We start from the raw sequence: 12,224 nt of genomic DNA, 5'->3' as shown, positions 1-12,224 counted from the left end.
GGTAAGGAGCAGTGACCTCGAGTCAAGTGGACAGGGGACGATATTCGCTCTTTGGGGGTGGCAAGGATAGGGGGAGGGGAGGGGGACGCAGGCCCACCCAACTCCACTGCGTCCCAGCTCAGGGCCCTAGCAGTGGCAAAGGCATTGCCACTCAGTCGGCGGGGCTCCTGCCGCAACACGCCTACTGGGTTTACCCCTTGTACAGCCATGCCTATGGCTGTCCCTGGGCTCCTTCCTCCCCGTATTCCCCGGTACCTGCGTCCGCCGGTTCCTCTGGGTCACCGGGATACACTGCCCGGGGTAGACCAGCCAGTCCCTCTTCGTCCACAGGCGGTAAGGCGGGGAGCTCCTCGGCGAGGGGCAGCTCCTCCAGGTCCCAGGGTAGGGCCTCCAGCAACCAGCTCAGCCTCCAGCTCAGCTCAGCCTCCAGCAACTCCTCCAGGTCTGGTCCTGCCTCTGGGGGTTCGGCGTCCAGCAGCTCCTCCAAGTCCGGGCCAGCTTCCGGGGAGAACTCCCAGCCCTCAGTTTCCGGGGGCTCGTCCCAGTCGCTCCGGCCCCGAGGCCAGGCCCAGTCCTTCAGGCCTGTAGGTCTCGGCCAGTCAAGGGGGCCCAGAGGCCTGATTCAGGCCTTAGAGGCGGGCCGCTGGGGTCGCTCCTGGGGCCTCGATGTTGGGAGGCGGTTGCCTGGGGCGGAGGCCTGGCCCGGTTCGGACCTTCACTGCAGCTGGCGGAACAGCACGTCTGCCTCCGGCGGCAACCCTCTCCCTTCTGAGCCACAGAACCTGCTTTTTGTAGCTGCAGTCCCTACTGAGGCTCCGCCCCGCTGCTGCCGGGTTGGCCAGCCAGCAGAACCTATTGGTGGCCGGCTGCCCAGTTGCTGGGCAGACTGGGCTGCCAGCCTATTTAGGGCCTGATCGTGCCCTTGCGGCCCTTCCTCGGGCCCAGGCTCGGAGGAAGGCCACTGCGCCTTGTTGCTGCATAATTCCCAGCATATGCCCACCCCTCGCACCCCCACCCACTTGGGGCTAACAGTAAAACCGTGACCTGACCTTATTAGGCTGCAGCTGTTGTTGTCAGCATTTAGTTGTTAAGCTGCTACCCCCCCAATAAGAAAACCGCCTACGCACCCCAGATAGCTTTGTTGCCCACCGATAATGGGCTACGTATCCCGTGCCATAACAGCTCTACCCAAGGCCACAGGCCTCGTCATAGTCTGGCACGTACTAATGTATATCCCTCCCCCAATCCAGAGCTACCAAACTTGCAACGCATTCCCTAGTATAAAAAGGGGTATGCCCCATGCCCAAATTGAGAAAGTGTTCGCCAGCCTGATCACCTGGACCGCCCCGCTTCTCCCGTTCCCGTACTCTGAACGTGAATCGTGAAAGCCGGCCCGTACCGAATGATATGCTACGACTCCTTCTCTGTTCCTAGTGGTGAGATATAAAAAATAACTGCTTTGCCTGTTTCTCTGCCTGCTTTATATGATAATCATTTAAGCTACGTATTAAGTATTACAGCGTGTACCCCATATTCCTTAATAAAATTTTGTTGTATTATCCAACTGACTGATTATTGACTCTGGGGGATCCATAACCTGTCGCGACACGCCTGACTATAGTAACCATATTAACCTATGAAGACTGATCAGATTTACATTAAATAGATAAGCTCTAAATAATATAATGCTCTTCTGGGTGGAAACTACTGTGTATCAGTTTATTTTAGAATTGGTTATGTTAGCTGTACAAGTTAAAAATTTACTTCTCAACATCGAATGTTGTTCAAGAAGACACTGATATTTTAAAATACATTCATTTAGTCCTGGATGTGTAACAAAGACTGTAGTTCAGACAAGAAACTTGATTGCACGTTAAATTTTCAAAAATGCCTAAAGGTTTTAGAAGGTGGCCGACTTTCAATGGACTTATGAACTTTTGGGCTTCAGCACTTCCCTGAATGTCTTGTGATGGTCCCATCCTTAACATGCCTTTCTGGGCTCCAGCCCCGCTTCAAGCATGCCCTTAAAAAGGACTTACGAAGCCGTCCTCAGAAGGCAAACCTATAGCTGCCTGTGAAAATGTGTGTGATAGAGGAATCCTTCCCAATCCAGAAATAAAGCTATTAGGGCCTCTTTACACCACTTTGGCCCTATTCCCTGGCTTACCGAGGCCAAAGTAGAGGTAAGGATGTCACCCATAGCTGCATTTCCCTCTGCATCCCTTTTCCATTCTTCCCTCATCCCTTTGTTACATAACATATGAAATTAGATTGTGAGCTGTTAAGACATGGGTGGGCAAACTACGGCCCACGGGCTGCATACAGCCCATCCAAGCTTTTAATCAGGCCCTCCAGCTCAATCAGTGCTTGCGATGTGGCGGCGTCCGCTCCCTCTCCCAGCCCTACCCTTTCCCTCCACCTCTCTCCCACCACGTGGGCCCAGTGGCGCCCTGACTAGAGCCACTCCCAGCCCCAAGCAACACTGCGTGGAGGCCACTCACCCCATGCAGCCCCACTTCTTCTCCCGCCCCCTGACCCCTCTGTATGGCCTGCCATACAATTTCTATATGCAGATGTGGCCCTCAGGCCAAAAGGTTTGCCCACTACTGTATTAAGAAAAGAGACAGATGTGGAATTTATCTGTAGTTAGGTGCACAACAGACTTTTGGGAGTTGTAAAATATTATAATTAACAGTGCAAAACTACAAGTGAACAAAATAATGTTTTCACTAGGTAAGGTTCTACGCAGATCATCTTGATCATATAGCCTTTTATAGTATTTAACAACTTAAAAATATGAGGGGTATAAAACGTCATTTCTTTTAAACACTCCTTCAGAGGGCTCTGTGTCATATATTACATTAAAAATATGTTAAGGCTGTGAAGTCAAACTCTCAGAAGTTAGGAAATGCCAGTATTAAGGATGTCTATGTAGTTGTACTACAGATCGTAACTTGCATCTGGTTTTGTGTAAACACCTGGCTTGGGAGGAGACCTGGACTGCTGTGAGGTGTATTTGAAATTGTAGTACAGGTCATGAGCATAGTATTCTATATACATAAATACATAGATTAATAACCACAGTCTATACACATATCTCATAATGACCAACAAGTTCAGATCATTACAAGCTTTCATAAAAGATCTTACTCAATATATTTTTAAATACAACATTTTATACAACCGGTGATTCAATTTGCTTATTCATTGTTCTCCCCTTGAGGTGTCTAGACCCTGATTATCACAGAGGAATACTAAAGATAGGTCTGTTACAGTTCAGGGCAACTGCACCCATATTCCCCCTCTGTGGTCCATCAAGAGTACCCACTCTAGGCTCCTGACTACTCAGCCATCACCTCTCTTGGGTGGAGACCCATGTCTCTGTGCCTCCTGACTGGGGTTTTTCCAGGATGCACAGTTCTCTGTCTACACTGATATTTCCAGACAGACAACCTAAGCAGGGCAGCATCTGAACACTGCTTATTCTTTGAAGGCGGTGAACACCATAATTGTAAGCAGCCAAGTTACCACACAGCAAGCACATTTATTTTTAAGGAGAAAACATTACAGAGAAAACATATTAAAAAGAATAGAAGAATTTATTAAAAACCTTACCATAGCTCACCCCGACTCCAACCTTGGCATCTGGCAAGTGTCAGTCCTTCCAACCCTTCCCAGGAAGAATTGGGCCTTCTTGGATAGAAGATACTGTCCATTTGCTAGATCAGAAAGAAGGCTCTGAGTCAGTTTAAACTCAGGTTATTATCCAAAAGTCCTTTCTTCGCCTGTGAGTCTCTGAAGAATGCAGTTTGAACAAGTATAGGCAAGCCTCTCCAGGTGGTGGTGCCTCTCTGGAGGTGTTGCAATCTGAGTAAATTTGCCTAATCACACCTGATTGTTCTTAGTTCCTGGAGGCTGTGGTCACCCTCCCTCGTGGAATTACATACAATCCCTGACTCACAATGATGCATAAACTTAATACAGTAATACCTCCCGAAGATATTGCAGGAAATTGCCATCTCTGGCACAAGGTCCTGTGGCCATTAAACTCTTCACTTATTGAAATGACATGAGATCAGGAGTATAACAGGACCCTCAGATTATGTTATGGAATGACAGAAACCGTAACCTACCTTTGTGTTTTCTGGTTATGACCTTGTGGTTTCCCTTAAAAATAGCATGGCGTATTAAAGGAATTGCACTTGCACTAAAGCAGGACCGTTGACTTACTTTTGGATTTATTCTCATTTTATCTATGTTAATAAAATCCACTTAGAGCTAGAAGAGAGCCAAACTTCCAATATTCACCTGGTGAAAATATACTGAAAAGCTAAAATATTTCATTAAAATATTAAAATTTTGTCGTACAAAAATCCCTGCAACTGGGATAATTTGCAAAGCATTCACACAATTTATGTTACAAATGAATAGTTCAAAGGAAAAGCATTTAACCAGAAAACTATATGTAAAATGATATGTAGCATATGAAGATAGATGACTCTCTTCCTACTTCCTAGTAATAATCAGTGTTTCCACGATAATAACAGTCCTTACAAAGTAGCTGCATTTCTGCTGCTTCTCTTGAGGGTAACTACCCCTTTGCTCACCCAGACTACAGCTGTCGTGAGCCAGAAATTACATCAAAAAATGTTGGGATGAGTCCAGGAAAAAAGAAAAACAAGGCATTTAGTGGCTGTTTTATTTTTAACCCTCGTTTCTCATTCCCCAAGCCAGCGGACCTGGGAATGCTGGGGAGACACTGAACTCAACCACTTGTGGGAAGAGGTGCTTCACATCCTTCACCAGTAAGCTTTCTGGTTGATTCAGAAACCTCACTCACCATTTCCAAGGCCCCGCATCCAGTCTTCCTTGGCCACAAAGCTGGTAGCCACAAAGCAAGACCTAATAAGCGAAGGATAGAACACTGAAGGATATAGGAAGGTCATCAAAAATGAAGAGACTTCCCCTGAAAATGTACAATCCCAGATGAAATGAGCCCCCAGTCTCCTCAATGAACTTCTGTATGAAGATATCTATAGGGACTAAGTGTTAAGTATACAAGTATTAACATTCACACTGCAGTTTCTTGTCATTGACATTCATTTCTAATTGCATGTAGGCCCTTCATGCAAACAATGTGTATTTTACAAGACTAGCCCTGGTCTACACTTACCTGGAGATTCAGCAGCAGTCGACGGGAGTTACACAAACTACGCAGAGTAGCTTGTGTAACTCCCGTCGACTGCTGAACTTCCCTTCTGCGCGCTGTCTTCACTGCACTATGAGGTTGGGAACTGTCACATCTTGAGGGGGTGGTTTTACTCAGTCGACTTCCTGATCGATTGAGCGGGTCTACACTGACCGCTCAATCGATCCAGAAAGATAGATCTGGCTGCGGCGACTTTGCTGCCGTCAGTATAGACATACCTTATGTTAGTGCAAAAATATTTAATAAACTCTACTATGGTCAAACAACATAACTTTAGGCTAGAGGAAGTTGTTCATGATGCTTTTGAAAAATTAAAATCTGTTTGGGCAGCTTTCATACCTCTAATTTCCATAGTCTCAGTTCTGCTCTTACAGGTTACTCTGGATTTTCAGTGGAATAGCTGAGGGCAGAGTTGGATCCAACATTTCTATTATTTGTATGCATACATGAGGCTCCCATTGACTTCAGTCAAGTTGTCTGACCCAGATATGGTGTATTTGAATATTTAGTCTGTTCAAATGCAGGGTTACATCTTCACCATCACCAAAGTTTTATATTACTCATCCTTTGCATGGTTGTCTGTTAGTCTGGTAACAATTGCTCCAGTAAACTGAGCATAGGTATCTGCCTAAACTGCCTATGAAACTGTGTGTTTTGAGTTGTGTCCTGTGCAGGGGAGTAGCTACCGGTGAGCCATGGCCCACCCACTTTGAAAACAGGCCCACCCAAGCTCCGCTTCAGCTACCTTCAACTGGAGCTTTCTCAGCCAGTGGCTTTCCTGAACTTTCTGCTTCCAGTCACGTGACAAGGGGCAGGCTGTAAATTGGTAGCAGGAGCCAGCCCCTGTTGGCTCCGGAGGATGGACCCATGAAAGTATGCGTCCTTGTAGGGCGAGGGTGGCATTCTGGATAGATTGCTGCACCTCCTGGATAGGCCTGAGGGTAGCAGCCATGAGCACGTCCTCATGGAACTTACGGGGGCTATGGCCCTACCCGCCGCGGCAGCAGCGTCGTTTGACGTTTGGACGCTGCCTTAGCCAGCGTGAGTCCTCCATGCAGGATGGTGGAAGCCAACCTCAAGGTAGCGGCCCCGCTCTTGGGCAACTCCTGGTGCACCCTGAAATCTTTCAGTGGCGCCATGTGGCCTCCGGAGACTGCCTCATCCAGGAATGGGTAATAGGACTACCAAGGCAAGTCTTGCAGGTGCTCCCCTTGCCGAAGGGGTGCACCCGTAGGGGGGTGTCTCCACGGGGTCCGACTCCTCAACCGAGGAGCGGTGTTTATGGGCCACAGACTGTGCCAGGGCACAGACAGTACCCCTACTAGCACTTTTGCCACCTGCTTGGACACCTTGAGGGGACGTTGGCTGTTCCGACGACTGCCCCCCCTGTGAAATCCGAGCCGCCACACAGGCGGTTGTCCTAGGTCCCGGGTGCCTTGTCCACGCTGGGGACCGTGCTTCTGCTGCCTACCACTGAGGGGAGCTCCAAAGAGCCCTCAGCCTTGTGGAGAGCTACAGCACGGCGTGGAGTCCCGGTGCCGCGTGGAGCTGCGGGGCGGCTGTGAGCTCTGGCCCCGTTTGGGGCTGTGGCTCCGGCCCCGCATGGGGCTGCAGTGCCGGTAGAGCCCCACTGCCAGCGGGAGCCCCGCTGCCTTCGGGAGCTCCGGCTTTTTTTTTTTTTTTTTTTGACTGCAGTACCACAGGAGCCCTGCTGCTGCCTGGAGCGCCAGCCCCGCTTGGGGCTGCAGAGCCTACGGGAGCCCCTCTGCCCCTGGAAGCTCCTGCCCCGCTCGGCGGTGCAGAGTCGGCTGGAGCCCCACTGCCGGCAGGGGCTCCGGCCCCCCTTGGGGCTGCAGAGCCGGCAAGAGCCCCGCTGCTGCTTTTTTTTTCTTTTTCTGGGGGTTGCAGAACCGGCAGGAGCCCTGCTGCCACCAGAAGCTCCGGCACCGCCTGGGGCTGTGGCGCCGCGAGAGCCCCACTGCCCGTGGGAGCTCCGCTGCCGCCTGGGGCTGCGGTGCCCGGAGAGACCCACTGCCGCCGGGAGCTCCGGTGCCGACCCGCTGGGGGAGCGTCCTCACTCTACCCCTGGTGGCCGTCTGGCGGGAGATCGTCCTCCCTGTACCGGGGATCTCCACTGCCCTTCGGGGGGACCCACGCGAGCTTGCCCCGGGACCCCAGCCCCCTCTCCCTCGACGGAGGAGGGGGGGCAGAGGTGGCATAGGCCGGCCAACAAGGCTCATGCCGTCAGCCTCCGCGTTGGCAGGGGCACTCTCCCACTCCGAAGAGTCAGGGGTGGACCCCTGCACAGAGATGCAGACCAGGAGGGGACTCGACGGGTCGTGGCTGGTGCATCTCTGTCCTTGACCCTGCCCGTACCCACGGCGCAGGGGAGTGTCCGCGCTCCATGCGCTCTTCTCGTCATTGGCACCGGGGATGCTGCTCCGTGCCGAGCGGAATCCGGTGCCGACGGTGCGCTTCGCACCGAGGGGGAGCAGGACGACCCGGACACAGAGCAGAGCGCTGCGCTAGGAGCAAGGCTTTAAACCTGAGCTCTCTGCTCTGCTCACTGTTTACAGCCTTGCATATCTTACTCTTGTCTGCTCTCCCCCCAGGCACTTAAGGTACCGAGTGGGAGAGGGGCGGCGGGAGGTTAAAACCCAGGCGGCTGGGACAAAGCCCGGCCACCATAAGTCCGTCAGGGACTTCTTCCTAAGCTACAACACTTAACTACTTAAACTAACTAGGTACTTTGAGTAACAAGATATAAAAGAAGGGGAATGGCACTTGCAGAGAGCAAGTGCTAGTTCCATCCGACCGTCACGGGCAGAAAGAAGGGACTGAGGGGACGTAGGGCCGGCAGTGCCTCATGTGCTGCGGCATGGGTGCGGCACTCCAGGGGGCACCAGAGTCGGCCCTACAGGATCTGCTAAGGGGAAAAAAGTTCCTGGAACCGTGCACTGTGGCATGCACACACCTATATTCGAATGGATATGAGCAACACATCTCGAAGAACAACAGTTACTGGTAAGTAACCTTGGTTTTTTTGGCCAGCCCACCCGTGTCAGCCACAGGCCCTCCCAAAAGATCAGGTCTGGCTATGCCCTTGGTCCTGTGTTGAGTAGAATGACAAACTCATAAAGTGAAAAACACAACAGCATGCAGCCAAGGAAAGAAATTGGTCTTTAAGGAAATCTAAGACTAGATTAAAAACACGATTTTGGATCTGAGACATATTTTTTCATTATAAAGTGTATACTGTTCTATATGCATTTGAGTCTTATTCTCTCAGAGTTTCACTTAACAGGAGACAGCTTACCCAGCAAAAAAATATCCTCTTCAACCTAGGAATGTCTTTCAGTCATACCAAAACTCTCCCCTGCAGTTGCAAAAGATACTAGAAGTCAAGGAGAAAAAATGGTGTGATGAGGGAGAAACCATGGTTCCATCTTTTTTCCTAGCAGAATACAACTGTACAAGACTTGCCCTGTTTCTCCTCATGCTGTTCTGGGTCTGAGGATATGTGTACTGTTTCTTTAACACTATAAAAAATGACAACCAGGAGGGGGGCTTGGGAAGGTTCAAGGCAGAAGTCCTACGGCAAAGCAGTGAGAAAAGATTTAAGAACAATATAATTTTCCTTCTTCTAATGACATTTCTTGTTCAGTGTTAGAGGAAAGAGACTCTTTCTATGAATTTTTTACTGGTCATAGGACTTGGTCCTAAATTGATTTATTTTGAATCTGCATAAGCTAGATAAACACCAAAATGTCAAAATTCAGCCCTGCCTTTTCAGTGACAAAAGTCCACAGAATGGCCTGACTGGATGGAGTGAAGCATTAAACTCAGAATCAGTTAGAGAGTTCTAATCCCTGCTCTGCCTCTGACTAGTTAGGGGACCATGAGCAAATTTCTTCATCTATAAAATGGGGATTATAATTTTGCTTCCTATTTCACAGGCAAATTGGGCAGATTAATTAGTGCAAACAATTCTGAATTCACTTACAATATGTTTACATCAATATAATTCCATTGTTCTGATTTACACTAGTACAAAAAAGAGGAGAATCCAGCCCAACAGCTTTACAGTGCTTTGATGAACTATATACATAACAAGTGTTATCTTTGGCATTTAATTACAAAGGTAATAAGTGCATTAGAAATATCCAAACTAGACAGCGAGAGCCAGAGACAATTTTATATACTATGACACTCTTCAGCAAGTGCACTGATAGTTTCAGATGGTAAGTGACACAATATATGAATACAAAGTATTACGATATCGCTGTTATTACAAAAAATATATGTTTACTGTGATTTGTGTTTTGTGAGCTTTGCAAACTCTGCCTTTACAAAAAATATATGTTTACTGTGATTTGTGTTTTGTGAGCTTTGCAAACTGTGTGAACTACTACTTTTACACACTTTGCAATTCTTGAAGATTTTAAATGAATTATATAAGTAATAACAATGATGGTGTAGGAAATTTCCTGGGGATTAATGATGGGCTGGGAGGAACTGAAGGACCAAGACATAGCCAAGGATCATTAACCCTACTTGGTCATTAATCCAAAGAAATTGCCTTGTGCCAAGTTCGTTATTGCTATTATAAACTGCAGATGGAAAAACACTGCCGGATGGATTTTTATTGGAGATGCAGTTATAATTTTTACATATAGCACATTTCAGAATTAATTATATTCAAGAGAATTACATTAGCCAGTCAGATTGTCAGAATCATCTTTAACATTCCATTCATCTTTAGTATATTCACTGGTCTATCACAAGCAAAAAGGATTTACTGAAGTACTTTCCATGTGCTATCATTGAGGACTTACTAAATAATGGCATTGTCTGTGTATAATGCTTTTTTACATTTTGATTCTTATCCTAAATGTTATATTTCTAAAGTTTGTTTCTCTCAAACACAAAATTCCTTGTTTGACTGGAATTCTGCTTTAAATTTATTACATTTTTAAAACTGATGTTTCAAAATATTAGCGAGACAAGGTGGGTGAGGTAATGTCTTTTATTGAACCAACTTCTGTTGATGAAAGAGACAAGCTTTAGAGTTTACACTGAACTCTTCTTCAGGTCAAAATATGGCTGTTCACAAAGGTTGGCCATTTTGAAGAGGTTATATTTAACTAGAGAGCCCTTAGAAAAGCAGGGGTTTGTGAACCCTGTAAGAGTTGCAGGAACTCCTTTAGGAGAAAGGTGTACTGGTGACTTCGGCCCAGATCTTCAAAGATATTCAGGTACTTAACTCCTACTGAAGTCAATGGGATCTAAGTGCCTAAATAACTTTGAGGACCTAGGCCTTATTGGTCTAGGCTAACATTCACATTTATATCCAACACTTGGTATTCTGGTCGGGGAGTTTTAATTAGCAGAGAGAAGTAATTATTTCAAATTGGAGTTGATTATTGTGGACGTGCCCCTGGAATCGGGGAGGCAAGCAGGGTCCTCCTCAGAGGGGGACCAGCCCTCCCGCCCTCCCAGGGAGGGCTGGCGCCTTTCTCAAGGCAAGCAGTCTATAGCCAGGCCCTCAGGCAGGGCTGGCGAGGCAAACAGTCTATAGCCAGGCCCTCAGGCAGGGCTGGCGAGGCAAACAGTCTATAGCCAGGCCCTCAGGCAGGGCTGGCGAGGCAAACAGTCTATAGCCAGGCCCTCAGGCAGGGCTGGCGAGGCAAACAGTCTATAGCCAGGCCCTCAGGCAGGGCTGGCGAGGCAAACAGTCTATAGCCAGGCCCTCAGGCAGGGCTGGCGAGGCAAACAGTCTATAGCCAGGCCCTCAGGCAGGGCTGGCGAGGCAAACAGTCTATAGCCAGGCCCTCAGGCAGGGCTGGCGAGGCAAACAGTCTATAGCCAGGCCCTCAGGCAGGGCTGGCGAGGCAAACAGTCTATAGCCAGGCCCTCAGGGCTGGCGAGGCAAACAGTCTATAGCCAGGCAGGGCTGGCGAGGCAAACAGTCTATAGCCAGGCCCTCGAGCAGGGCTGGCGAGGCAAACAGTCTATAGCCAGGCCCTCGAGCAGGGCTGGCGAGGCAAACAGTCTATAGCCAGGCCCTCGAGCAGGGCTGGCGAGGCAAACAGTCTATAGCCAGGCCCTCGAGCAGGGCTGGCGAGGCAGCAGTTTATAGCCAGGCCCTCAAGCAGGGCTGGCGAGGCAGCAGTTTATAGCCAGGCCCTCAAGCAGGGCTGGCTGGTGCAAGCCGCTCTCTGGAGCGGCACGGCGGGGAAGGCTTCCTCACGGACGGTAGGGAAGGGGGGAGGGGGACGCAGGCCCGCCCGTCTCCACTGCGTCCCAGCCCAGGGCCCTGATAGCGGCAACAGCGTTTGCCGCTGGGTCGGTGGGGCTCCAGCCGCAACACACCGCCCAGGTTGCCCCTGACTCAGCTACTATCGTGCGGCTATCCCTGGGCTTCTTCCTCCCCGAAACCCCCGGTACCTGTCTCCTCTGGGTCGCTGAGGTAGGGTAGACCGGCTAGGCCCTCAGTGTCCACAGGCGGCAGATCGGGTAGCTCCATGGGCTTGTCTTCGGGGGTAGCTCCTCCAGGTCCTGCGGCCCCCAGGCCTCGGGCAGAGCCGGTAGATCCTCGGGGTCCCAGGCTCGGCACTGCTCTGGCAGGTCTGGTTCTGTCTCCCAAGCCCCGGGTGTCTCCGGGGGGTTCTCCTCCGGCTCGTAGTCCGCTGGGAGCCCCGACGGGCCTTCTTCCGGCTCCCAGGCCGAGGGGGTCTCTGGCGGTCCCTCCAACTCCCAGGCCGTAGGGTACCTGGGAGAGGCCTCAGTCGATCCCCAGGCTGGGTTTAAGGCCGGCCACTCCCTCTCAGCCCGGCTCCCCGGCCCGGCCTTGGCTAGGAGCTCCGGAGGAGATGCGTCCTTCCCCTTCGGCCGCCTCCTCCCAACTGAGCTCGCCGGCCGGGCTCTTAAAGGCCTAGCTCCGCCCCCTGCTTCCGGTCAGGTGGGGCCACTGGGGCCTTTAAAGGCCTAGACCCGCCCCCTTGCTTCCGGTCAG

The 12,224-nt window shown here is 50.1% G+C and overlaps 1 long non-coding RNA gene across 2 annotated transcripts in view; it reads right to left on the bottom strand.

Moving 5' to 3' along the window:
- LOC137164690 (uncharacterized) overlaps positions 1–12,224 on the bottom strand; it is a 51,313-nt gene that overhangs the window by 12,741 nt on the left and 26,348 nt on the right. For both annotated transcript variants that reach the window (XR_010923160.1, XR_010923161.1), the window contains exons 3-5: positions 8,526–8,603; positions 4,841–4,902; positions 3,616–3,719 (exon numbers count right to left, since the gene is read on the bottom strand). This is a non-coding gene — a long non-coding RNA (uncharacterized lncRNA). The remainder of the gene's footprint in view (positions 1–3,615; positions 3,720–4,840; positions 4,903–8,525; positions 8,604–12,224) is intronic.

The sequence above is a fragment of the Emydura macquarii genome, unplaced genomic scaffold, assembly GCF_026122565.2.
Source record: "Emydura macquarii macquarii isolate MOO-44397 ecotype Brisbane River unplaced genomic scaffold, CSIRO-AGI_Emac_v2 contig_2681, whole genome shotgun sequence".
NCBI classification, from domain to species: domain Eukaryota; kingdom Metazoa; phylum Chordata; order Testudines; family Chelidae; genus Emydura; species Emydura macquarii.
This window is presented reverse-complemented; position numbering and strand designations above follow the sequence as displayed.